The sequence below is a fragment of the Excalfactoria chinensis genome, chromosome 9 (genome assembly GCF_039878825.1).
Source record: "Excalfactoria chinensis isolate bCotChi1 chromosome 9, bCotChi1.hap2, whole genome shotgun sequence".
Classification (NCBI taxonomy): Eukaryota; Metazoa; Chordata; class Aves; order Galliformes; family Phasianidae; genus Excalfactoria; species Excalfactoria chinensis.
In genome coordinates, this window is record NC_092833.1 from 19,128,291 (window position 1) to 19,155,234 (window position 26,944).

At 46.8% G+C, this 26,944-nt stretch overlaps 1 protein-coding gene across 5 annotated transcripts in view; it reads right to left on the reverse strand.

Annotated features, from left to right (window-relative positions):
* The window catches only part of ARHGEF26 (Rho guanine nucleotide exchange factor 26), a 99,156-nt gene extending 79,464 nt beyond the window's left edge, over positions 1-19,692 (reverse strand). For 2 of the 5 annotated variants that reach the window (XM_072344948.1, XM_072344949.1), the window contains exon 1: positions 6,505-6,551. The gene's annotated coding sequence lies outside the window, so the exon portion shown is untranslated. Of the gene's footprint in view, positions 1-878; positions 962-1,579; positions 1,636-3,204; positions 3,220-6,504; positions 6,552-19,422 lie in introns of those variants that run through there. The other 3 variants (XM_072344945.1, XM_072344950.1, XM_072344952.1) reach the window with 3 other exon arrangements.
* Positions 19,693-26,944: the final 7,252 nt, after the last annotated feature.

The following is a 26,944-nucleotide window of genomic DNA, read 5'->3' on the forward strand; positions in this document are numbered from 1 at the left end:
AGAGGCGCTTCCAGCACACGTGTGTTGGTACTCCCCATCCCAAAGTCTAAAATAGCACCATGAGAAGAGAAGGCTTTTTCTCCTCTCTTCTTTCTGCTTAATTTCTCTCTTCTAAATGTACTTTGTACATTGTTAGTTAGGCAGAATATGTGTGGGATTTATTATTGAGGTTGCCATGGTTTTTCATTTTTTAATAAGCCTTGAGACTTTATAAGCTAACCAAACATGTTCATAATTGCTACATCTCCTGTTCCTCCCTTCCCTCTACCCCAAAGCCCTTCGAACATTACTGGTGGTAAAAAGCAGTGAACTGAAAGTCAGTAAGGCATTCCACTAAAAGAAGTGGCAAACGGCAGCATCAGAAAGCAGGGGGAGAAAATCACAGCCCTGAAAGTTGGGCAGAGATTCCACGTCCTTGTACCCGTTCCCAGCACTGAGGTCAGCAGGTCTCTCTGCCCCACCAAGTGCAGAACCCCAAGGCACACAGGCTGAGTGGTGTGACAGCAGAGCAGTGGGCACAGCAGAACAGCTGCCCAGTGCTACAGGCAGGAATGGGGATGGGGCACTTCCTACACTTAAGGGTAGGCCCTATTTTTATTGTTATTTCTGACTGATTTGCCGAATTTAAGTAAGTAAAATCAAAGAGGCGGACACACTATTAATTCAAGAGGCAGGGAAAGTATTTCCTCCTGTAAGTGGCTTTGCTTCTACAATACTGGGTGAAATGAATGGACACAAATAAGATTTCAATAAAGGTGTCTGCCAAATCTGTCATGGAAGTGAAAAGAGCTCAGTGCCAAACCAATCAGAAGAAAACACATCTCCCACCAGAGCGCTGTGCTGCCTTCAGCCATCCACCACCCCTCACTTCTACCTACCTCCTGGTGCTGCTGAAATAGCTCAGGGTGCTATTCCCAAATCCAAGGACTCTCCCATGTTCCCATCATGGCAGAAGGACAGCCTTCAAGAAGAGCAGGCAGTGCTGAAAGACTTAATGGTGCACTTTTCACAGTTAACAACAGCAACATCACAGCTGTTGTTTGAATTCTGGATTAAACTGCTTCCATTTCTCCTTCCTATTCAAATTGTTTCTAGTTTTAAAGTCAATCTGCTGAAGCTGATGTGAGCCAGCATCTTGCTGAAGCTACGCCGTGCGGTCTGAAGGCTCATCAGCAGTAACAGCAGTTCCGTCTTAAACCACTGCTCAGCTGCTTCTTCATAACTGATTTATGGCAATCCCGTCATGTCAGCTGCAGCACCTCTTGTTCTCTCACTTTACAATGCAATTTTCACAGGCAAATTCAATTTCAAAGTTGAACGACTGAAACTGTAGATATTTAAAATGCTTTTACGTGTGATTAATTATTGCTTTAGATTAGAAGCTGCCAGATACCAGTAATGACCAAAAAGAAAATGCAGACTCTTAGAAACAAGCTAAAGCTTTGCAGGAAAGTCAACAGGTGCAGCCTTGCCTCCAAATCCCTCCACAAAAGAAAATAGTTTGTAGCTTGCTCTGCTGATTAAAACAACACGCAAACAGCAAACACAGCCAGAGTACCAGCAGTGCTGCAGTACTTACATACGTTCCCCAGACAGGCCGTCCCCCACACTGCACACCACTTCTGAGAAAACAAACTGAAATGCAACATGGAAGTGAAGGTGAGAGAAAGCGTGAACAAATCTGTGAAGACCGTCATTCACAGCTATTTAATGCAGCTCAGATAAATACACTTCTGTGTGCACTCCCAAACCAACAGCAGCCAGCAGAGAGGTCATTACTGGACATTAGGAAATATTACTTCTCGGAAAGGGTAGTCAGACACTGGAATGCACTGCCCAGGGAGGTGGTGGAGTCACCGACCATGGGAGTGTTCAAGAAACGTTTGGATGTTGTGTTGAGGGCTATGATTTAGCTGGGAAGTATTGGTGATGTTTGGACTGGATGATCTTCTAGGTCTTTTCCAACCTTGATAATTCTGTGATTCTGTGAGCTGGCTGAGCTCACCTTAGCAAACACAGCCTGTGCCATGCAAGGTTCATGGCTGGGAGCTTCCATGCTCCAGTCATTCACACCAGGTTCCTCATTCATAAACCTACTGGAAAACCTCTCCAGTCTCACTGCCTGCTTTCCCATAGACCAGACTGCAGCTGACCCTCCCAGCAGCCAACTGCACCCCAGCACTACGGATTTCCTCCTCATTTCCGCAGGATGCTCACACCTTCCCATAACATCACACTGCCAAAGGAAGTGTCCCACAGCTTCCCTTACTCCACAGCCACCAAAAATAACATGGCCCCTCAAGGCTTTCAGCTCTATCAACACTGGTAGATTCTTCAGTCATTTTCTACTGTACGACCACCACGTTCTGTTCACTTTCTGGCTTTTTAATACAGCACATGGTTAACATGGGAAGGCTGCAGCATTCCTCCCTTCACACAGCCACAACATTAAGCACATGAAGCCAGAAATCACATCAGCCATCAGGATGGGCTCACACAGAGCTGGGAGCTTCACAGCAGGGATTCCCACCACTCCTGTCTCTTCAGATAAAGGTGAAATTTCTCATCCATAACCTACACTGCTATATAAATCACATGTTACAGCAAAGTCATTCATGGTATTTCCAACTCAGAGAATAAAATAATTTAGTTGCCAAAGAGAGACAAAGTGGAACAGAAACTATTCCAGCACTTTTGAAGCCAGGAGAGAAACATCCCTTCCCACCCAGCTGCAGCCCATCCATCAGCCCAGCTCTGCAATCACACTGCACAGAGCTGCAGAAGGGCATCCTGCAACCCAGAGCATCCCCTCCATGTCACAGAGCTCTGTTGCACAGCAAAGGAGGGACTTCCTTGGGCTCAGAAGGGCAAGCTGAGGAATCAAGCTTGTTAATGCACATCACCAGTCACCCCATTCTCAGTAAAGCACATTGTGAAGCATACAGCTCAACTTCTGCTGTTACCACTGAGACTGACTGTGCCTAAGTTACTTTGTCTTACACAAACCCACGCCTTAGAAGCTCCTCCTCAATGCTGAGGTGTGCACAGGAGCACAAGTGCTCTATTGAACAGGCTGGAGAACTTCCCCAAACTTCACATTCCTTTCCAGCAGGACAGTCAGACGCCTTAAAGCCCACAACAGTTAATAACAGATTATTTTCTCTGTCTTTGAGCTTGTTGCTTTTTACCCTTCCCCCATCTCACCCAGAGAACGTGCTCTCAGTCCACAGATTCCATCACCCTTCTGCTTTTCATGTTTCCTCCCTAGAAATCAGAAACTCCCACCAAATACACTGACGTGGAAAAGCCATGTTGCTGGATAAACCACACCTCCCCAGCTCCTGGCTCATTTCCCCTACACACCCCACTAATGGTGGGATCCTCTTCATGTAGGAAATACCAGCTTCAGACTATTTTAGATAAAAAAGCACTTCCAGTAGTTTGCAAAAAAGATCCCATATGTAAAACACATTCTGGCTTCAGCTCATGTTTTTGACGCAGGAATATTTCTTAGCCGTCTCCATAATTAAAATTGCAGCTAAACCCAGAAAGCCTTGAAATCCACGCTGCATCCCTCCCCCAGGAGCAGGGCAGGCAGGGAGCCCTGTGTGTCCCTCCTGCTCTCAGCTCCCCACCCCTCAGCCAGCTGCACCAACCCTCACCTGAGGCAGCAGCTGAACACAGCATGGCCAGCACTGCCCTGCACAGCATCCAGGAGCCCCACAGCTTCAGAACAAATGAGGCTGGAAGCAGAGGCAGAACAGCTGGTGTCAGACACACCTTGACAGCCAAAGGAACAGTGCTTGCACCAACAGCTCTCCGGCTGCTTGAGTGTCTCCATGGAAACTTCCATCTTTCAGAAATTGTAATATGCAGCTACACACTTATTGTGCTCTGCGTTCCATGTAAAACACCAACAGAACTGAGAGCATTGCAATATCCACTCCATTAGACAGGCCTGCTTCAGCTGGGAAGTGCATCAGGAGAAGGAAAAGCTCCATGCAGCCCCCACCTTACACCAAACCCCTCCAAAGGACACAGCTGCAATTCCTGCATTACTGCACAGTTTGCCAACAGCATTTGTTATTCCATAGCACAGCCATAAGTGCTGCAGGACAGAACCTCTCTATGAAACAAAGACAACAGGTTGATTCGAGTCTGAACCAACAAACAAAAACCAAACAGTAGAGCAGGTAAGACACAGTTCCTCAAGGAACTCCTTTTCCTTACTTTCATTTCTGTGCTGCTCTTTATCATTCAAATTAAGCCACATTGCCAGAAAATAGCAGACATATCCGTGGAAGCAAAGTGTGCAATATGGGATTGTACTGAAGGGAAAAGAACAACACAAAAAAGACCAACAATCTCCTGGCCATCTCTCAGAAGGGAGTGGGGCAGAGGCAAACCAGAACCAGGTGGAAGCAGGGAGCACCAAGCAACCACATTCTGGGGCCTCAGCAGTCCCATTCACACTGTCCCCTGGAAAAAGCCTTTGAATTGAAGAAGAAATTTCACAAAGACTTCCAGTCTTAATAGAAAAAGTCTACCAACTTTCCATAAACTGTTCTCTGTAATACAGAATAATGCTGTGCATGTTTTATTCCCTCGTATCCTCCTCCATCGGACCCGTCACACTGAAGCAGAGCTGGGAGCAAAGGAAGATGTGCCTCATTACACACTGGGCTGTGGTATCAGTGAGCTCGGGCAGCCCTCTGCCTTCTATGCTTTGCTTTTGCAGAACATAGTTTATTTCTTTTACGCTGTGCTTAGTTTTTATTAAAGTGATTTTTTCCGTAAAGCTTTAAGCATAATAAACCAACCTCAATGAACTTCTTTTGGCATTCACAGTGCACTTTGGAATAGTATTTTCGTCTAGAGACTTTTATAACCTTTAAAGCACTGTCGAAACAATTAAGCTCGTCTTTCTTAAAATGAAACCTTTTTATTCCATTCAGCTGCATGACTGCTGAGGTCTCAATTTCAAGACTGTGAGTTTTGCTTTAAGCAATAATTGAAACTAAAACAACACAGAGGAGCCCGTGCTTGCTGATGGCTGCCTCTACCTCACTTGTTTCCCTCCTGTTTCTTCAGTGGTTTGAGGTTATGTTCCAGGCATGGATGCAGTTGATCTGTAGCAGCACGCTGTTACCCACTCGTGCCACTGAACAGACTGCCCCAGAGAGACCTGCATGGGTGCAGATGTAGGGAGCATGCCTACCCGTGTCCTCCTGAGCACTTCAGCTGCGTCTGCACATGGAAACGTGCTACAAAAGCAAAATCGAAACTGTATTCTTTCGGTTCACACCCAAACCTGAGAGTGAGATTCAGTACAACATTAGTTGTGACAGTCATCAGGGCTCATCAGCACAAAGTGCTACATGACAGTGATTTGGCCCTGAAGGACATCTCGATGCAAAACTTCCTTCTTCACTGGTGGTGCTCTGGGATGATTTGAGCCAGCCTTGAGCTGGCTGGGCAGCCACAACCCTGGCACAGCAGGACCTCAGCTCCAGGCCCAGCAGCCCCTCACTGCAAGGCACGAGCTGTGGGAACTCATCTGGTCAGTTGTTCAGTATTCATTCCTGAATTCAGCTCAGGCAAGACCCCTCCTACTGGAAGCTGCAAGAGTGGACAACATTTGTCCTGAAGGGATCTGACTGATGAGAACCAGCTGCAGTGCAGTGAGCTGCACCTGGGGCTGCAGGGCACTGCTGAGGTCTGAGCAACCACCAGCCTCTCCTTTCCAGAGGCATTTTAACGCCCTGCCAGGTTAGCTCCTTAGCTGATACGTTGCCTATGATTAAGAAAATGTGTTTTTCATTTACATGATGACAAGTCACCTAGCAATCTCCTTATATGAACTAAGAAAATTAAGGTATTAAAGCTGCCAAAATCCAGACATATTCCAAGTCAGATAATGAGGTGTATCCCATAGATCCATGTAGTGGAAAGCATTAATCCTCTCCTGTCACTGCTTCAGAAGGGATCACCTCTCCCTGTGAGGCCCAGCACATCATCCTTGCAGCTCACAGCTGTTCACCACCCACAGGCAGCCATGCTGCCCGTCCTGCTGTGCTCACAGCTCTTGCTGTGGGTCCCTTCATCTCACAGCACTGTGGCCAGCCACCTATTAGAGGGGAACTCCATTGTAATGAGCACTATTGGAGATGAGGTAATGTATTTACCACTTCAGGAAGGAAGGTTTTCCTGTTTGTGTCTGAAGCACACCAGAAACATCACCATTCATGTACAGAACAATTGCCTAGGGCATGCACCGCAGAGAAGCTGGGCTGGAGAAAACCCATGTGCACCAGAGCCTGTGCTGTGCTCCTGCAAGTCTGCTCCTGCAGCACTTGTGTGCTTGAGCACTGGCTGGTGGAGCTTCTGACACCATGACACCAGTGGAGCTGACAAGAACTTGCTCCGATAGAGCAATCTGAAACCACATATAAGGGTGGATAATATGAAGGATGGTAGATACTCAAAAGGTAAAGGGAAACTCACCGATATCAATGCCTTGGCTGGAAAAGCTGGGGCAATCTCCACCAGAGAGCAGTCTCAGAGAGATACTACCTCAGAGGGGGTCAGCCCTTAAATGAGGTCTTAGAGAAGGTGGAGTCAATCTCCACCCCTTCCAGGAGCACGGCTAAATTACTCTCACCTGTGCTCCCACAGCTGACCCAACACTTGCCTCAGCTGATTAATCAGAGTTTCAGGCTGTGGTTACCAGTTTCCCATACACCACAACAGAGAGATGCCAGTGAGTGGATTTGATTGGAACTGCATTCCTTGCAGGTTGCTTGCTGGCAGTGAACAGCACCCTGGCTCTGCTGGAGCTCATCTTGCAGAGCAGCACAGGGCTGGGTGGTGAGGGGGGTCCACGCAAAGCTGGGCCATGGAGCTGGCAGGGAACATGATGCTGGAGGGAGTTGGGGAAGATGGGCAGGGGGCAGGGACTGGAGGGGCTGAGGAAGGAGTTAGCAGCAAACAAAGCTGAGTTTGTTGGGCATTTTCTTTTCAATGTAAAAACAGAAGATGATGGGGGAGAAATCACCACATTTACTGAGGTCACGGTGGAATATAGCTCTGTAGATGGAGGAGAAAACACAGCCAACTAAAGGTAGAAGCTGTGGGACATGCATTAGTCATGAGAAGATACTTCATCAAAGTTATGTATGTGTGAAATGAGCTTTGACAGAACTCACAAGGGAGAAAATGAGGGGATTAAAAATGCACCTAGAAAACAAGTAATAGAAGAACTCATGTGTGCCAGAAGAATGCATGAAGGTGCTGTACTGAAACCTTGGGAACCAGAGGTGCAGCCAAACAAAAGACATCTATGGAAATGTAGGAAAAAAGCAGTCTTAACCCTGATCATGAACACACCGGGTACTTAAATGAAAAAGTAAGATAAAACAAATAAGCAAACACTTACTATAAGCAAATGACTGTAAGCAACATTGCCCTGGTTTGTTGCCCTACACTATAACTACAGCTAAAGGAGGAATGGGCCATGAAATGCAATAGAAAACAGCATTTGATGCATCTGCTGTTCCATTTGTGTCTCTGGAATTGCACTGCAAACATAGTCCTCTGCCTTGGTTTGATAAGATCCATAAACACAATCACTGCACGTTGTTGCTTCTTCCAGTACTTTTCCAACCTTGCCTACTTTGTGAGATTCTGAATCAATGTGGCTGGAAATAGAAGGAAGAATTTGTCAGAAGACCCAGATTTCCCCAGTTCCGCTTCCATGAACTTAGAGGAGAACCCTGGAACTCCTCCACCTGCTGAAAGCAGCACCTTTGTCCTGCCTGAGGGTGCAGCCCAGCTGCTTCCATCACCGCCATTGCCCATGGAACATCCACAGTGGAACTGCAAAAAGATCAGGGCATTTAAAAAGGGAATTCCTGCAGATACTCAAACTGTTAAATGCGGACAGTCTCATATTAAACCTCAAAACCAAACAACAACCAAGTCACATTTCTGATTCAGTACGGCTTGAGATACACAGCCTTATCCTGGCTTGATGGCTAATTACATTCTCCAAACAGCCTAATAAAACAAAGCACGCCGCCAAACGGGGTCTCTAATTAGCAAGCAGTCATTTGGCTTCCAATACTCCCTTCAACAAAAACAAAAAAAGAAAATCTAGCAATGCTGCTGCCCTGCAATGCTGGAACAAAGAGGAAAATTGTATTGAATTGTAAAGCTTTTCTACCTGCTTTCTACAGTGAAAAAAGAAGAAATGAGGGGAAAAAAAAAGAGGAACACTCATGTCCTTTCTATCTCCAGAGAGCAGCTGGCATCCTAGCACTTCAGGTGCCACACTGCATGATGTGCAATGACATGAAACCAATTTATGTCACCTAAATGACTTTCCATTGACAGTGTGTATCAGCAAGCACATATTTATAGCTGGGACAAGCACATTCAGACTAATTAGCAGCTTTCTCCCCAAATGAAAAAGCGGCAGCGTTTCAGACAGTCTGTGTGGCTGTGAGCTTGTGGGAAGACAGATTTTAGCAGCACTATGAGAACAAAAGAGCTGCCTGGAAGAAAAGATAGGACTGGCATGCAGAGTTAATTTGTTTCAGAGCAAGTTTAAGAGTTACAAAGATGCGTCGCTCATTCCTTCTCATGCAACAAACAAATGGTTCAGGCAAGGGTCCGTGCTATAAAGTATCTTCATCACAGCTGGTGGTGCTTCTACCAGGGCAATTTCTCTGGTTTAGCTGTTTAATCTACAGCTCCAACCCTTCTTGTTTCAGCCAATGACATTGCAGTGAATAATCTTGATCTGTGTATTAATTCTCAGAGCCAACAAACTACAGTTGAAGTGATAGAGAAGACCTCATTGACAGCCCTGGGCATGGCATCCCCCATAGGCGCACCTCCAGTTGGGATAGAAGCTGACAAATGGAGCTTGGAGGGGGTTTTCAGCCAAAATACAGCACAAGTCTAATGTAAAGGAGGTGACAGATGGTGTGCTTCCTGTTCTAATTTGTTGAAGCTGGTGAAAAATTAGAAGTGCTAAAGCTAAGCAAACTACTGTTAAAAAGGGGGAAAATTTTGAATTAGATGCATAAAAATGCATTTGCTATCTTTTAGAAACAACAGATCCCTTCTGTGCAAGGCAGCTCCATTCCACCCCCACCGCCCCCAGTGAGAGCTGCTGCAGGAGTGGAGCACTCAGCTGCCCGGGTGTGAGACACAAAGCACTGAGCAGTAAAGGAGCACAAGAATTGGGCCTCTAAAAATGACCGGACCGTGCTGGCTCCTGTACGCTGTCAGCACTGCCACAGGGCTGGCAGGCAGATCTGCACACCAACATCCAGCCCATGGCCTCCACACACTGACATCCAGAGCTGAGATGGGCTCCATGTGAGGACACCCAGCCTGCAGAGCATTCACACTGCTGGGGAGGCACATATTACACAGCAGTTTGGAGCTGCTCAACAGCACCAGACGATGCAGCAAATGAGGTTTCTTTCAGGATCTGGCTCTACCTTCCTGTTTGGTTCACAGATCTCTGCCCACACAGAACAGGTCAGAAAGCCAGGTCTCAGTTCTGAGCGAGGAGGAGTCCCTTTTAAGGCACAGAGCTGAGGGGCTGAGAAGCAAGCAGCTGGCACTGAGGGGCTCAGTGCTGTCAGAGCTGCGGTCTAATTGAGTCTCCAAACTACACCATTCATTATTGCCTTTCTGTGCTCACTGCTTGCATTGCCTGGTAATTATAGGCCATGTGCCATCACCAGAACTGGGCAGCAGCAACCTGCCTATGCTGTGCCAGCCCTGCATGGCAGCACATGTGAGCCCTGCTGGCCTTGTGCCAGGCAGGCTGGGCACCACCAGCCACTCCACACCTTCACACAGAACACCAAACCATCCATCTCTTCTCTTTCCCTCCTTGCTAGCCTGGTTAAAGCAGTCTGTAGAATAATAGGAGATGCTAAAAACCGCACTCTGCTCTTGAACACACTGTGCCTGCTTTTGTTTTTGAATGGGAGTGATGATAAACCCTGATCCTCATTCTTTGAAAACTCCTCGAATGAATAAATGTGAAGAAGTGTTTCTAATTACCTGTTACCCCACTGCAGCCTGCCCTGTGCCTGCCCAGCCCGGCCCGGTTTCTTGGGTTCTGTTCCATAGTAGAAAAGTTTCCTTTTCAGAACAGAAAGGAAAAATTCTCACTGGCAAGAATTTTTTGTGCTGTCGATTTGTTGCAATATAGATGGGTGCCAAATGATTGAAAAAGTGTGAAGAATTCCAGCACACACCATAGTAACCACAGCTCTCTCTGAACAAGGCTCAGGCCAGCAAGCATAGCAGCAGTCATGCAGCCCAGTATATTTACACATACCACATGTTTTTGCATGGGAACTTCTGCAAAACAAATCTTAGCTTGAACTGAAAACTCCCTTTCACTTCTATGTGCAGATTTCCTAGTGTTTAACCAAAGCCCCAGAAGATAAGGAGGGGAAGCAAATAGGCAGAATCCATTTCTCATGCGATAAGGCCGGAATGGTGCAGCACAGCTTTTGTCTTGGAGACGTCCATGGCTGTTGATGGATTCCAAGAGTCAGGAACATAACCATAAACCCTTTGTTTCAGTAACAGCCTTTCTAAGCCTTTACTCGAGAAGACAAGAAAAATACCAGTGCTCTGCATCCCAGGTCTGGGGAAGCTTGCTGGAGGAACATGTGCTCCACTGTGGTATTTAGGAGCAATTCTGCATTAGGTGGCAGCGGGGCCTGGACAACAATTGCCTGGTCTTGGAGTGTGGATATTGGATCATTTTCTGCTTGGAAAGACAAGCAAAACAACGTTCCCTTCCAACATTCAATTAAGAGAGCTATTTGGTGTCAAAGTGCTGAGGGAATTTAGTGGGATCAGTTATTCTTTATGCATAATTCTGAATTTGCTGCTCTAATGAGCCTTTCTCTATTTCCTCAGCAATTGTTGCCCATCTTGGTGAAAATGACTTGGCCTGACTGACCCCGTTAAGCCTCAGAAATTAATTGAGATCTGAAAATGCTTGAGTACACATCCATAGCTTTACATATTGTTCTGATCAGCACTGTTAGTTAAGCAAACCTTAATAAACTTAGAGCTATGAAACAGGAGAAATTTACAGGGGCTGAGAATAACCAGTGCTCCTGAGAGCAGGCCTGAAAGAGAAGATACAAAAATTTAACAGAGAGCTGAGCTAACTACTTGGAACCACCCAGGTTCCTTTCAGACTGCTGTGCCTTGGGTTGTACAGAGCCCAAACAACACAGAACTGCTGTAGTGGTCGAGTGCCCGTGCACCCAACACAGCCCCACTCAGCCCATCAGCCCCCAGCACTGTGCTCGCTGCTCCATCCCCTCCCACCCCCCCAGCACAGAGCTCTGGCACACTAAGTCCAGGATGCACTGCCTCCCCGTGCCAGCAGCTGAGCCCACACCCACTGCAGCACAGTGTGCTGCTCCCAGCTCTGTGGGCACTGCGACCTGCCAGGGACGTCATCCCCTCTCCTTATAACTGCTCGCTGCTGTACACCAGTATTGTTACAGACCTATTTTTGTTCGAATCCCTGATGAGCTGATGCAGGTCTATAAAGGCTGATTTGAAATTCTGTAGCTCAGCAGGAGCGTCGCAGGCAGGAGAAAACAGGCTGTGAGGGTGTGTGTGTTTCTTGGCCGCGTTCTCTGCTGCTGTCAGTATTTACAGGCAGGCTGGGAAGCCACATCTTTTTCCTCTAACAGCTTTCTCCAGGCTGATCCGCTACCTAATGCGGAAAGCACATCTCTGAGCTGCCACTTGCAGACATTTGACAGCCCTCAAGAAACTGACTCAGCGCCACAGCCAAGATCCCCTGGAAAGCCGTGCTAAGATACAGACTGTCACATCTACCTGCAACTTTAAAGAAAGAAAAACAACGGCACAGAAAAAAAGCTTCTGAAGGATGGGAGATGGGAAGGGGTCAAAGTTTATAACCAGCAGTGACATCCATCCCAGGAGAAGGAGGAAGAATTGAAGCAGATGCTCTGTCCAGAGATGCCACGTGGGAGGGCCCAGCAAGTGGATCCAGCACTGCAGGGAAGCACAGCACCCTTCCAGAGGGGCAGAGGAGTGTGCATTCCTGCATGGGGCCAACCAAAAAGGAGGTGCTGGGGCCTCACAGGAGCTCTTGTCTGTGTCCCAGCATCACCTCTGGTTTTCCTGAGGAGAACAAAAGTGATGCGGTCACCCAAACACACCCTGCAGGACTCCAGGATCGTGACACAGGATCCCTGACTACAGATACTGCATTAAAATCAAAAGCTATTTTGGCACACGCAGTTTGTATTTCTGTTCTGTCTCATGTATTCTTAAATAAAAGAACACTGGTTTAAATAATTTAGCCTTAGTAAACTGCCGGTGTGATTAAAAACATCGCAAACAATTGCATACAGCTCTCTGAGAGACATCAGCAGCTGTCTCTACAATATACAGTAGGACTGAGATTGAGATTCCTACAAGTTTAGGCTTCAAGTCGAATAGAAAAACAAGGAGGAGAGGGCTGGTAATGACAAAAATATGTATCTTGTAATATTTTGATCAGTCAAGGCTTGGAAGACACGTGAAACTCATTAATGGGAGTGCTCTGCTTTGGAACAAATTGCAGTGGCCACGCACCCCTCTGCAAACAAAGAAGCAAAAAGCACTGCCAGGAACTGCTAGCTTTGCCTCATCTTTCCCATATGCAAACTGCACAAATGCTGTGACAGAGGCACAGATCTCTGGAGTAAGTTTGAGAAGCAAAACCTCGAGCCAACTTCAGCACTGTCACAGCAGAAACCCATCTGTGTGCTAAGAGGCAGGCCCAGTCCCAGGGCCGCGTGTGCCTTTGGGTACAACAGAGCAGTGCGGTCCAAATGTGACCTCCCACCTTTTGCTTGAGGTTGTTCTGCCCAAAATGTGTCTAGCAACCAAAAAGGAACACCATGAAATGAGCAGCAAGGAAAACTTTTAAGAAGCTGCACTTCCAATAAACACTCAAATGCAAAACCCAGTGAGACAAAAATGCTACACTGGTTTTTATTAATTCATTGGTTACCACGTTCTGGATCACCTAGCACTGTGTGACAGTGGATACATACCAGTTTAATTTCTGCTGCATGGCACTCAAACTAGAGAGAACGTGCATCTATCTGGTTATGCACACGGAGCAGTGATTTCTGATTTATTATGCAGAGCTCCTAGATGGCTGCCAAGCCACCAAAAACACAGTATATATTATATGGGTGCAATCTGAACAAAGAGCCTACAAACATTCACATTATGCAAACCATATTCATCCACGCAGCGTGCCTTCTAAAAATCAGCCCCCTTCCTTTTTTCTACCCAAGGAAGACAGCAGCAGCAGAAACAATAAATCACATTGCTGCCTCGTGCCAAGGAAACCACTGCAGGCTGCAATGGCTGCAGAGAAGACTTCCTTCATCACACGACCTCTTGAGCCACTTCCAAAGTCAGATCCTGGCCAATTAAAAAACATAATATCGAAAGCTGATTTTAGTACCTCAAAAGCAACAAAATGCCAGAGTTTGATAAGGTGCAGTAAGTGTGATCCTGATTTCAGTTTGTACCTTGTAGTGGAAAAAGTGACTTATCACATCAAACATTCAGACACCGTGCAAATAGATTTCCCAAATCAAATGCACAGAAGGGCAAACTACACCTGAGGAAATGAATCCCATGGTGGAAGGAAGACCTGAGGACCCAACGACAGCACCATCAGACTGGGATTCTGGGTTTGCAATTCATTAACAAGGAGGAAAAAACAATGGCCCAGTATGGAAACCATGTGAGTCATTAGAACCTTCGCTACTGCTGAGCTGATGGGAGAGGACTCAGACATCCTAAAACGATGACACTGTTCTGTTGGATGACGATCCTGCTTCCTTACTGGTATCTAATTCAAGAAATAGCATCAAAAATTCAAGCTATATTGAAGCAGAATCTGTTCCAATCTAAAGTTGTTCAGCAAATAAAGAAACTCTATTAGAAAAAAAACACAAGAAATGTTTTGGTTTTTGTTCTAGCACATTCAGATCCAATTTAGACCAATTCTTAAACTGAAAGTAAGATGTCTTCAAGCAAAAAAGCATATCTGTTTTTAGCAGTTCCCAAATGAAGCTTGGTTTGGAAAATACGAAACAGAATGCTTCCCATTGCTTCCCCCACCCCACGCACACCACACGCTGTGCTCAGCTCTGCAGGGTAGGCCCTGTCCGACTGCTGCATTGAAAGAGAAGTCCAAAGGAGAACCCCTCATACCACATCCTCCTGCTGCCCCAAACCCAGCCCATCACATCCCAGTGACCCCAGCATCACCCACCTGTGTTCTGCATAGGTTTTGTGTTTTGAATGAAGCTGCTGAGCACCGCAACGACTGGGACCCTATATGGGAAGTGACAGCGTCACTGACAGCTGCCCAGATGACTGCACAGAAGGTTAAGAAGCCCCTGGGCAGCCATGCTATGTCAGAACCCAAGGCCTTCACCCACACAAGTCCTCTCACCTGGCACGTCACCCCACTTGCACATCAATTGCCCTGCTCCAGTAAACTCATTTGCTTCTGACATCTTGTTTCATTCCCTTACAGCTCCAAGCATCACCTTTCTAATTAGGGGAAAATCCTCAAAATGCAGCAGTGAGATGGTGACAGGAAAGACTGTGGCAGACAGGTGCCCACAGCAAGGGCTGCAGGGCCATAGGGCAGCCAAACCCCTTGGGACCTGCACCAACCCACCAGGGACATGCAGGGCTGCACAGCTCACACAGCTACCCCTCTGCTCTGCAAGGAGATAAGCACTCCTTTTGGCAATGAGAGCTGGGTGCCCAGCAGCCCCCACACCTGGGGATGGCAGTGCTGGAGGGATGCAGCCCCACTGAAGCCTCTGGCAGCCACAGGGCCCGACCATGCACAGCCACCCCAAGAGGAGAATGCTGCTGTGGGGAGAGTCTGAGCTGGGGCTGGAAGGAGCAGGGATGGCTTGGAATGCTCTTAGCACCAGCACGATCAAGGAGAGGATCTCCATGCTCACCACCCCCCTCTCACCTCCCTCATTTGCATTTCCTAATGCCAGCTCGCTGATACAATATGGAACGGTTTGACCAAGCGATGGATCTGCAGGTTTCTATGGTGATCAGCACATAAATTGCCTGCCCAGCCGCATGCAAAAGGAGCCATCCGTTTTGGAAACAGCAAGCACTGCACAGAGCAGCAGGACCAGCGTGCAGCCCAGCACAGCAGAGTGCTGCAGAAACATGGGATGTACAGCTGGCCATAATGCGGGAAAGGACAAATACCTGTACAAAACAATACTAATGACCCCTACAGAATTGCACCACAAAGCCTCATTTCACAACATTCGTACACAGAAGCTGCAATTAAAGATACCTGTAAATATCTGGAATTCTGACACTCGAAAACTTCACAGAGAGCACAACATGGGGGTTACAGCACGGCTGCTGCGTGCAGCTGAGGGACCTGGTGTGCAGGTGGGAAGGTACTGAGCATTTGGCACAGCTCAGAGGGAAGCCCTTGCAGAAACAGTGGGGCTGCAGCTGGAATTATGGAGGTCATCTGGAAGTAGAAAGTGAGACAGGAACTCAGACTTCTGCTTTATGCTTTCTGGAAGATGGTGCCTAAAAAATACTCATCATCTACCACAGCACATGAAACAAAGCTCCATGCAGCCAGAAGAGAGGATGCTGCCCCTCGCCATGCTGCACTGGGAGTATTTTTCACGTTTCATAGGAGAGCTGCTCTGAACAGTAAGTAAATGGCAAAGGAAGACCTTGTAGTACAACATTTGATAGGGAAGCTTTAAAAGGACATCAAAATTCTGCTGATATGAGATTCTTATCACTGTTAAGAGGAGGAAATACAGGACAGAAAATGTTGGTAAGGAATCTGAAGCCAGCAAAAGGTGCCCTGGAGACATGTTGAAATTCCTGCACTGAAGCTTGTGCTTTCTTTAACTTCACAAAGAACATGGGCCTGAGATTCTGCCAATCTCTTTAATTAAATAAACGCCCTAAAAATAAAGAGAACAGTTGGAGTGGAGCAGAAAGGGCTGGTTTCTGCTGGTTTCTTCATTTCCTTCAGTTTTTGTCCTGGCATTAATCCCAGAACAAATATGTTTGACAAAAGTAAGTTATGGTCAAATACATACAATCAGCATAAACACCGACAGGATGCTGTAAATAGGAACTTCTTTCAGAGCTTGAATCGTCCATACCGTGAGTCCCTGCTCTGGTTCCTCACCAGGCAGTCAGCAGGTTAACAGTTCCATCAAAAATCAATGTAAGATCTCAGGATGGGCATTTTATTCGTAGCACTTACAGTCAGCATCCAAGTGCTGCACAAAAAGCTTTCATTATCTACCCTGAAGCCCATAAAAGTGGTTTTACAAGTGGATAGGGAAGGGCTCCACAGCCTCATTTTCCTACTGAAAGAGCCAGTTTGGTACCAGTAGAGAAAACTGCTGGGGCCCATGAACACAGCCGGGGCCCATGAACACAGCCCTGCTGTGGGAAGAGTGTGGGGCTGCCCTATGGCAGGCAGACACTGTGGCCTGGCTGCAGCAGGGCACAGTGGGTAGCACTGCTGCTCTGTGCAGAACGCCTGCACTGTGATTGGACACCAGGAGAAAACACTCTGAAATAAACTTATTCAGCATAGAATACAAGGATTTCAGATGAATACATCTGTGAGTATTTTCTCTAATAGCTGGAATAGCCATGGAGCAACACACGAGCTATTCCTGCTTACATGGCATGAAATCCAACAGTACTGTCCAGATACTTCCTGAGTGCACAGCATTCCCCACTAGGCTACAAGGAAGCTAAGTGAAAAGAAATAGTTCCCACATCTCACACCGCACCATTTCTGATGCCACACCTCCTTTCCCATTGCAAACTGCCCTCCCCCGCTCCCCCCAGCCAGCAAGGCAGACAGGGCAGGCTGTGCCAGCACGGCTGGAAACCACGTCTGTAAGCAGCAGAGAGGGAAGGCATTAATCAGCAGTTCTTGTATGTTCTCCATAAAATGCAAATTAAATATACATTTAAAAAAAGAATCAGAAAAATAAATTCATATGTACGCCTATGAATGAACACCCATGGAAAAGAACTGAGGAAAACTGAAGCAAAGGAAAGGCCCTTTTCCTTCAGATGAGTATGACTGCTACTGAAACATCTATGTGCGGATTAGCTGACACCCAACAACAAGTATCAGCTGCACTCATAAATGATAGCGCAAGAAATGCTAAAACTTCATGAACTTACTGTACGTTCTAATTATCTAACTGCATGCTCTACGCAGAAGGCATCTGACTGCATGCCCAGCACCCCTGTGAACAGTGGCATGAAGCCTCATCTTCACAGAGATGTTAGTCCCTCCAGATCTGTGTGATGCTGAAAAAAAATCCGGAATCCTGACTGCCACTTCCTTTATGCGGAGGGTAACTGGCTCCGCCTATTTTGGGTACTCCCAAAAGAGAAGGGTGGATGATGAAGGTGAGCACTGGCAGAAAGACAGGCCTTGCTAAACAGTGCCAACTAAACACCTGGCTGGCACTTCTCGGCTGAGGAAGCCTCACCCAGCCTCCTCTGGAGCACTTTCCCTTGCCCTGCTGCCAGCACTGCCTCAGAACTCGGACGGGGATTCACCGACAGGAGGCATTCAGGCACCTCATGCAGAACGTTCCAGGAGTCCGACCCAGAGTCTGTCAGTTCCAGCTGTGCTCAGAGCAGGCAGTGCTGCAAGGCTAAAGGGAAATTGTTCAAAGCGGATGTTCATTCCCAGCTTTCCACACTAATAGGTTTTGAAATGCCAGCCATTTTTGTTTTATCCCGTTATGGAGAAACATGAATGTTAACTCCTAACACATATTAGGGAATTAGTATGGCTGTGGAAAAGGGTATAATACACACAACAATTTTCATTTACGCAGTAAATTGCCCTGGTTTCCAAGTGCGAATTAAGCAGCTGCAGGCCTCTGAAAGCAGCAGTGCCACGTGCACACCGCGCTCTGCACTGCCCGCCTGCATGCACCAGCACAGGTGCTCGGCCAGAACTCACAGCCACAGCTCAGAGCAGGAGTCACAGCCTGCCCGTCTCTCCAGACACCACGCAGTCACCTCAGGCTGCGCAGCTCCCACCCCTCCCACTAGGTTTGTGTTTTGTGAAGCACCAGGTGAGCTGAGCGCGTAGGTGAGAGGAACGAGATGCTGGCTCCACGCTTCCTGCATCACAGTCTCACTCGACTTGCTCAGAGCACGGTTGTGCTTCTCATTACAGCTCCCATAGAGAACTACTGACTGCCAGCAGCTCCTGCCGCCATCAGTTCACAAAGCTGTACAAGGAGCACTGGGGTATCAAGGCATGCACACACCCTGTGAGGACCTGATGCAAACACAGATCCGGGAAGTGCCACGAGATACCCCTTCTGGAGATACACTCCTACGAAGAAACAAAATCCAAGCACGGAGCCAGAGCACCACTGCTGCTCCAGCGCATCTCCTAAAAAGTCACCCAGCCCTGAAGGCCTCACATGATGGAGATTCTTCCTCGCACACATGTACGCTGTTCACATGTTTACCTACCTGCACCACTTTGGTAGGAAGAAGAGCCATCAGATCTGTGCTGAGCTCCAACCTCTGGGCTTCTGCGTGGGGTTGCACTCCATGCTCTCCATGACCAGCCTGGATGGCCACACTGCTCTGCAGCCCTTCTTCCAAGCAGACAGGAAAGGCACCAGGTAACCAGGTCACCTCCAACCCCCTCTGGCCCCAGCCCACAGGAGGCCCTGCTGACCACCAACAGCTTCTGGAGCACATGCAGCTCTCAGGACTTGAGGTGTCCCAGCTCCCACAGACAGGCTACACAAGTTGGGGTATTTTCAGGCAAAGAGGAATAAATCAGTTGTATGTAACCAGCCATGCTCCCAGCAGCACAGGTCCAGCCACTCGCAGGCTGCCCTACACTGCAGCAGCCCACTGCTCCTCACCCTGCCGTGCTGCCTGGTTGCAGGGATGGACAACTGTCACAGGGAAGAGAGGAAGAAGAAAGCACCACAACTGCAGAAGTAACTGCTGCTGTATTTCCAGCTGGGCCTGCTCCCCATGTGCGGCAGGACTGTGCAGAAGGATGGACCCCTGCAGGGCTGCCCTCAGCTCCACACACCACACTGTGCAGTGCCATGAGCCCAAGGCCACAGAACAAGGTAGCAGGTGCTGCCTTCCAGACAGAGCCCACAGAGATCAGACTGAGCACACTGAGATCCAAATGCCAATATCCATGTTAAAAGTTTCCACAAGGTGGTGAAGCTCAGAGATACACATCCCCTTCCAATTACCAATGCAGAACAGAAATGACCATACCCCGTCCAGAGTCCTGCAGTCATCACTTTCCTGACTGAATCTTTCTCAAGAGTGGTAAACTTCTTCCTTTTCCTTGAGGGTAATCATTAAACTTAAAAATTAACACCAGCTCTTGACAGAAAACTGCAGCCACTGCCAAGGTTGACCTTGCTACCCACTACAACTCTCCCACACAGAGGGAAACTCCCTTTTTCAACACACCACGAGATCAGCTCATTCTGTTAATTCAATGAGCAGCTTGAAGGGTCATCACAAAAGCCCTTCTGAAGCAAGCACACTTTATCCTTCAAAGGGATTGATTGGAAATAGACCCGATTTTGAACAAACAAAAACTGTAACATTTACAAATGGATTCCATCTGCACACCCTCGCACAGCACCTTTCACACTCAGCCCCCGGATTTCAGACACAAACTTCTCCAGCTTTCTTCAAAGAGCCCAGGGTGAGGGAGGCAGTCAAAGGAACTAATGATTCTCTTCCCCAAAGGTCTCCAGCACAGCACAGTACTTACACCAGAAGTCTTGCTTCCTGAAGTGCAGAACAGCAAGGCTATTTATATATTATATATATAATTTAGAATACATATTTAGAATATGTATGTTTTCATACACTTGGACCATACCCCTCTGCAGTGACCCATGGACTCCAACACTTCCAAAGTTCATCTGATTCTAAAAGCAGAAAAGGCAAAATGGTAGGAGGAAAAAGAAAGTTGAGGGCACCTTTGTTCTCCCTCCAATGCTGACATAGTTCATTGGTTTATGTAGCTCCTGGCATCAGTCTCTAAAGAAAAAAAAAAAAAAAAAAGAAAGCAACAGCTTTGCCTAACCTTGCTCTTTGCCTTAGAGCTCAGAGCAGCTGCAGAGGAGTGTGCTCGGGACACAGCAGTCACAGCACAGCAAGCTCCAGGCTTCGGAGCCATCAGGCGCCACTGCTCTCTTGGCTGCCGGCAGCTGCAGTTGCAGTAGGCATCATGGACCGAAGTGCTGGGATGAAGATTAGTTTCTGTATCAGTTCAGAACTGCTGTGGATTTCAGTCTGATGAACTACCACACAGAACTCACCTGGCAGATCATTATCCTTCATGTAGGCAATGCACGGTGCTGAGCAACAAGTATGCATGAAGCTCAGCACACAGCCAGCATGCAACACCTGCATTTGACCCAGGCATGTCCTGAGCAGCACTATGAGCGCCAGGGACAGGAGCAACCTGCAGGGAGTCTGAGCAGGTCCTGGAAAACCACACAGACACTGCAGAAACAGCACTGTGGGAGGCTGCTGTTTACACTGGAGAGCAAACCCCCAGCAGGATCCCTGTCTGCAAAGGCCCAAGCGCTTCTCTTGGCTCACTGCTAGGGCAAGGTTTCCCTCTTATCTCTGCCTCTTTTTTAAAGAAGGTGTCAGCAAAAGCAATTTCTACTGCTGTAGCTGATGTATGACATCAGCTGTGGACTCTGAAAACCAACCTTTGTGCTTGTAAGCCTACCTCAACATCTTTTGGGCCTTACAGGGCAAAGGGTTCTTTTGTCTTTTCACAAGAAAAATGCTGTTAAACATACCAAAAAGATGCTGGATTTGGTAGTCGGAATCCTGTTCGGAACTGATGTCTTGAAGTTTTGCAACGAACAACCAGGATTGAGGAGAGGCCTCACCCTGCACACAGCCCAGCCGCCCAGTCTGCAGCACCCCTGCACAGCACATTGGATTAGATAACACTGCAAGGATAAAAGGTTGCCTAACAGATGTGAATAATGGGCATGAACAAACCTCGCTGAACAATATATTGTAAATTCCAACAGAATGGAAAGAAACAACTGTGTAAAATTTACTTTCTATCAACCTTTTGCCACTTTAAGTTGGCATTTCACAATTTATACTAACCCGGTATGACTTCAAGTTGAGAAAAACCCACCAAGGTTTATGAAAAGCTGCATTTCAGACATCTGAAAATCCAGCTAAAGTCACAGGGGAAGGCATTCAATTAAGCCTCCTCAATAATGCATTTAATGCTCGTAGTAATGCTTACTATGAGCTCCCCGCGCCCCGCACGAGGCTCTTTTCACTCCCTTCTTCCTTCCCAAGAGTAAAGGGGAGCAATAAAGAAACCCCCTTTGAAGCAGATTTCCAGGAGCAGCGAGACAAAAAAGAAACGGACTCATTTGTGTGGGGGCTGTGCAGGCAGGAGGAGGCACAACCGTGTCCTCCCCGCTCTCCGTGGTGCAGCTGAAGGCACTGCCAATGTACTTGCTGAGCAGGTGAGCACCGCTCCTGGGGCCGAAGAGCCTCGGTCAGATCAAGGAATCACAGCACAATTACAACTGGAAAATACCCAATCCCAGCACAGCATGCCTCTGCCCACATCCCTCAGCACCAATCCCTGTCTGAGTGCATCCAGGCGCAGGCAGCCCAGCAGCATGGCAGTCTGTGCCCCTGCACCACTGCTCTGCCAGAGATCTCTCTGCTGAAACCTGCATGTTGAAAATGTTTAGCTCATTTACTGACAGAGGGACTTTATGTGCAATAAGAACCCAAAACCTGTTAGAAGGGTCACTGCTTACAGTATTATTTTAAAAGTATGTGTCAGGATTTTCTATAGTCTCTTTCTCAAACTGACCACACAATTTAGAACAACTTGGTCTTCAGAACGCTACAGAATTAGTTAAGATTCCTAACAGTGTCCATGAAGACACCATTTAACTTCATGACTGAAGTTACATTAAAAGTTGTACTGCAGGCAGCCAGGTTGGTTGTGTCTCTTTACATCCCGGAATAATACAGTTTACATCTTCGTACCAGCATGCACAAACGCACTTGCCAAACAAATTCCGGTTACCCATCAATTAATTTCTGTTAAAGAAGTGCAGAAAACCCCCGAGTGACTGATACAGGAAGTCAGCACCTCACCAACGCCTGAAACAAGCTATGACCAGTTGCACATTGAGCAATTCCAATTAATCATAAAGTCTCCAAGGAATCCAAGAATGCCCATCCTCGAACTCCCAGTGATTCGGTCAAGGCAGGTTTGGTTTCAATTTACTTATCGCGAGCAATAGAGAAGTGAGACATGAGCTAGAAGGTTCATCCACAGACAGCACTGACCACAGACACTTCCAACTAGTTTAACTGGTTGCTGCCCCTGCAGCTGGTGCAAGGCTGCACACACCAAACGGCCGCTGTGATTTTCTGGTTTAGGAATGCTGAGAATTACTTTGTGCCAGGCCAAAAATGATGAAAAGGAACAAGATGACTCTTTTTTTTGTTGCTCCTAACTGGCTGTATAAATACATGTCTATATTCCTGTGCTACTAGTCCAACATTCAGTGCCTGTAGGCACCTTATTCATGGTTCTCTATGCCCAGAGTAGAAAAACATGGACATTTCCCAAACTGTGGAGACCAGATCCAACGTTGTATGCTTACATAAATATTTCTGCTTAGAAATCTGTGACTTTTGCTCAAGGGTTTTAGTACAGTAGTTCTGTAAGTAAATAAATACCAAAGCACCTATGAGCACTCTAGCTCACTCCACCAGACTGACCTAGTTCTTTGCTAAATCAGTTTTTTCCAAGCTGTTTCTCTGCTGAATGTCCCAGACTTGGAATTACCTTAAACATACAGTATTCTTGTTTCAATTGCAAAAACACATGCAGTATAGGGCAGGTATTGCTGGAATCCAGGCAGCACGTGCTTTACAGTAATCAAACGTGAATCTCCTCTCTGTTTTTTCCTCTGGTTTAAGGAGAAAGCAAAAGATCCAACAGCCAAAGAGAAAGCAAAACCCACACTAAAGGAAACACAATATTTGAAACAAGAAACCCAGCAGAAAAACATCCAATCTGGAATGCAGGAGAGTATTCAAAAGAGACTGGAAATCAAGATCTCAAGTATTAGAAACTTAATTACTCAAGTACTTCATTAGCATGCTTTCATCTTACCTCTGTTAATCATCAAGTAAACTTGGCAGGAAACTCCCAATACTGAACTGAGGTACGTAGTATCACCACAGCTCATTCACAGAATAAAACTATTACTACCATAGTCCTTAAATACATGCGGCTTCCAACTGAGTCACACTGTAACCATCATCACTGTCAAGTCGTACACAGGTGAGCAGAGATTTAGGTGAGCTATGGCATATAGAAGCTAGGAGGACACAGCACATCATCATCCCTGGTGTGTAACACTGGCTGCACAAACTCCCTGTGCAGTTTTGAATCCACTCAGCACCAATAAAACCCACAGCAGTGGTTCACAAGATGTTAGGAACCGCACGACATATATACCAGCTCATTAAAACAGCCCAGGAGTCCCTCCGTACCTTTATGAGATCTGGGCTGGAAAAAAAGTATGATTTAGAAAAACAACTATTTAGTACATCACCAGTTTGACATCTACTCACTTAAAATTGATGCTTTCAGGAACTTGTGTAGTACAACAGACACTAGTACTGTTTGGTAACAATACGCAGGGACACCAGATTGCCTTCCAAAGATCACTCACATTTAACCCAAAATTTCAGCCTTTACAAATGCATGTTTTGTACCTAATAAGTTACAAGACATAAAACCAGCAAAGTCAGTCCAAGCTGTGCTGCTACAGCTGTGTGCAGCCCAGGACAGGGAAGTACAGACTCACCCAGGCAGGCAGGGAGGAAAGAGAAGTAAATCCAAATGTTCAGAGCTACTCTGTCCATGACATACACAAACAGGAGGGTGTTACTTTACATACAAAACAGAAGAATTCAACCAATTCTCTCCCAGAACACCCCTGTCCCAGCAGGCATGCTTCCTGCCTCCAGTCTCACACCACAAGCCCGAGATTCAGTCCTCCTCCACCTCAGATTCCTGTCCTACCCAGGCAGTGTTTTACTGGCCCAACATTGCTGGCCCTTGGTCATGTACACCCACCCCACAGAAACATCACGGACACACGTACAGTAACCCTTAAACTTACTTTTGTTATGGGTCTGAAGACAGCATACAGGCTATTTCTGATCACCCTTGTGATTCCTAAAGAAGCAGACCTTCCCAGCACACCGGGCACGATGTGCAGGGGCAGGAACCACAACCCAGTGAGGAATTTAAACAGAAGTCACACAAGTTTCTTTAAAACAACATAAAAATCCCACAAAGATTCTGCTTTCACCCCCAGAATCCATCCATAGAATGCACATACAGAAAGCACTTTTAGCACCTCTCTTGCATGCCAGCTCTCTGGACGTGCGAGAGCAAATACGAAGCACGCATACCAAGTGATGAAAGTGTGAAGATAATTCTCTGAAATCATCCAAGTGCTCTACCTCCAACTCTAAGGAGTCTTAAGTGTCTCTTCTGATTTACGCATAAGGCTTGATGAAACTAAGATTTCTGCTAGACACTCATTGAAAAATTGGCTTCCAATATTTACCTCTGTCTTAATGGAAAAGGTCACATCCTCTTGCAAGAAACATTTCTGCAGCGCCCTCACGCTCTCTCCATCTTCCTTTATTTCATTTGGTACTGCAATTCCAGACTGAAAATCTCGGGAGAAATCAATGCACCTGCTCCAAAAGTGGTACTTTGTCAAAACACAGAGTGCAAAAACAGAGCTGTGGAAAAGAGAACAGGCGTGCTACAAGCACACAGCACTCCCACGCTGAAGCAGGGAGCCAGAAGCAGGCATGGCACACCACGGCACCAGGGGACACCTGACGGCCAGCAGGTCAGGCTTTGCCCCCTCTTGGTACAGGTGCTGTAAGCTACCAGGAGACAGCAAGAAGACAAGGAATGGAAGAGCTCACTGTGAGCAGGGATGCGCCAGGCCCCCTGGCCCAGGATATGCACCTCCTTCTGCCGCCTGCTCTCACCCTGCAGAACACAAATAGGCACACAGGCCATGGACATCTGTGTTCCTCAGGAACATCTACAGGTGCATAACTTTTAATGGCAAAATTGAGACTTCTTTCCAAATACCCACACTGGGGTCCATACCTGCTAAAGCTGCCATTAATAACAGCAGGTCAAAAGCAGGCATACACTTGCAGCTCAGTGCTTATGGTTTTACTTGTAATTCTAACAAAACAACATGAATCTGTAGGCACTCACACTCATTATTTAATTGGTTTAACAGTAGCACGGTAGAAACAAAGTACACTGATAAACCAGAGAGAAACTGGCAAAGGAATACTGATACAAATGCTGGCCTGCACCTTTTCCAATTCCTCATTCAAAGGAAAAACACTTCTTTGGAGGGTTAGTTTTTCCCTCGAAGCTGATTTACAACCATCCTCACAACTAACCTCAAACATCCCACTGCATCCTACTGTCACAACACAAAAAGGCAACAACACACCGGCAGCACAGCGTCACTGATCAGACTGTTTGCTACAGGATTTCTTGCAGCAAACACATCTGGAATCTGTTACCTGGACTTTAGATCTATTAATTAGACACTTTTTATGATGTTCCCTTAAAACCAAATAATTTCATAGAAGTAAAATGTTTTCTTAAAGCACTAAAGCTGAAGTTACACGTCTGACACTACCTCCAAAAATCTCCCTCTGCCCAGATCATCAAAACAAAACTTTGGACTCTGGACCACTTAGCCTTGTCTGGGCCCAAACTTCCCAAAGACCCAGACGCTGTTGAGATGTTAAAGTTACTGCACAGCAGCTGCTTCCAATCTTTTAAGACTTGTTTAAACAGCTTACAAGTTCTGGTTAATTCACTTCTAATTTCACAGCGTTTTAGATAGGATCTAAGACACGTTGTTAGATTTTGCAGATTAAGTATTTATCTGTAGAGCTTGTTTTTTTTGCGCAGTATGTCATCTACTTGAATCACCACACTTGGCATCAACAATATCGTCAGCACCCGACATACATTCGAGCACTCATGGCCCCCCCAAAAATAAGACTGCTATAGAGAAATTTTAATATCAGTATCTCCCAACCAGTTCAGGTTTCACTGCATGTTTTCTCCGTGCAATAGTGACTGCATGCAGCACAGAGACCACAGAGGCTGAGGTCACTGCTCAGGATGAGTTTTGACTCCAGCTGTGTCAAAGAAACACACAAACACACGCAACCACTCTTCCCCTGGGAAACACAGAGAGCTTTCCCATTACAGACTGGCACAGTGCAAGGTGCAGTTGAAGCCAAACCAAGGCGGCCCAGTACCATGCTCCAGGTGTCTGCACTCAGCTCACTCAGGCACCTTTAACCATCTGAGCCATCCTGCTATTTAATCACTCCCATAGGCATATGTAAGCATATGTTTGTCAAAGTTCCTCACTTCCAAATAAGATTTTAGGAGTCAGGCAGATGCTGAACTCCTAAAAAATGAGATTTCAGACCATGATGTTACAGCGGTGTGACAGAAGGGGAACCTTCTGGACATACACACTTTGCACAAAGCTATAAACGTTGCAGGAGGAGGCTCTGCGCTGCGAAGACCATTACTGAAGACTACCCCACCTTTGACAGAGCTCACACACATACTCGCTTCCACAGCAGACTCTCTTCAGCCCAGGAATGGGCACTCACA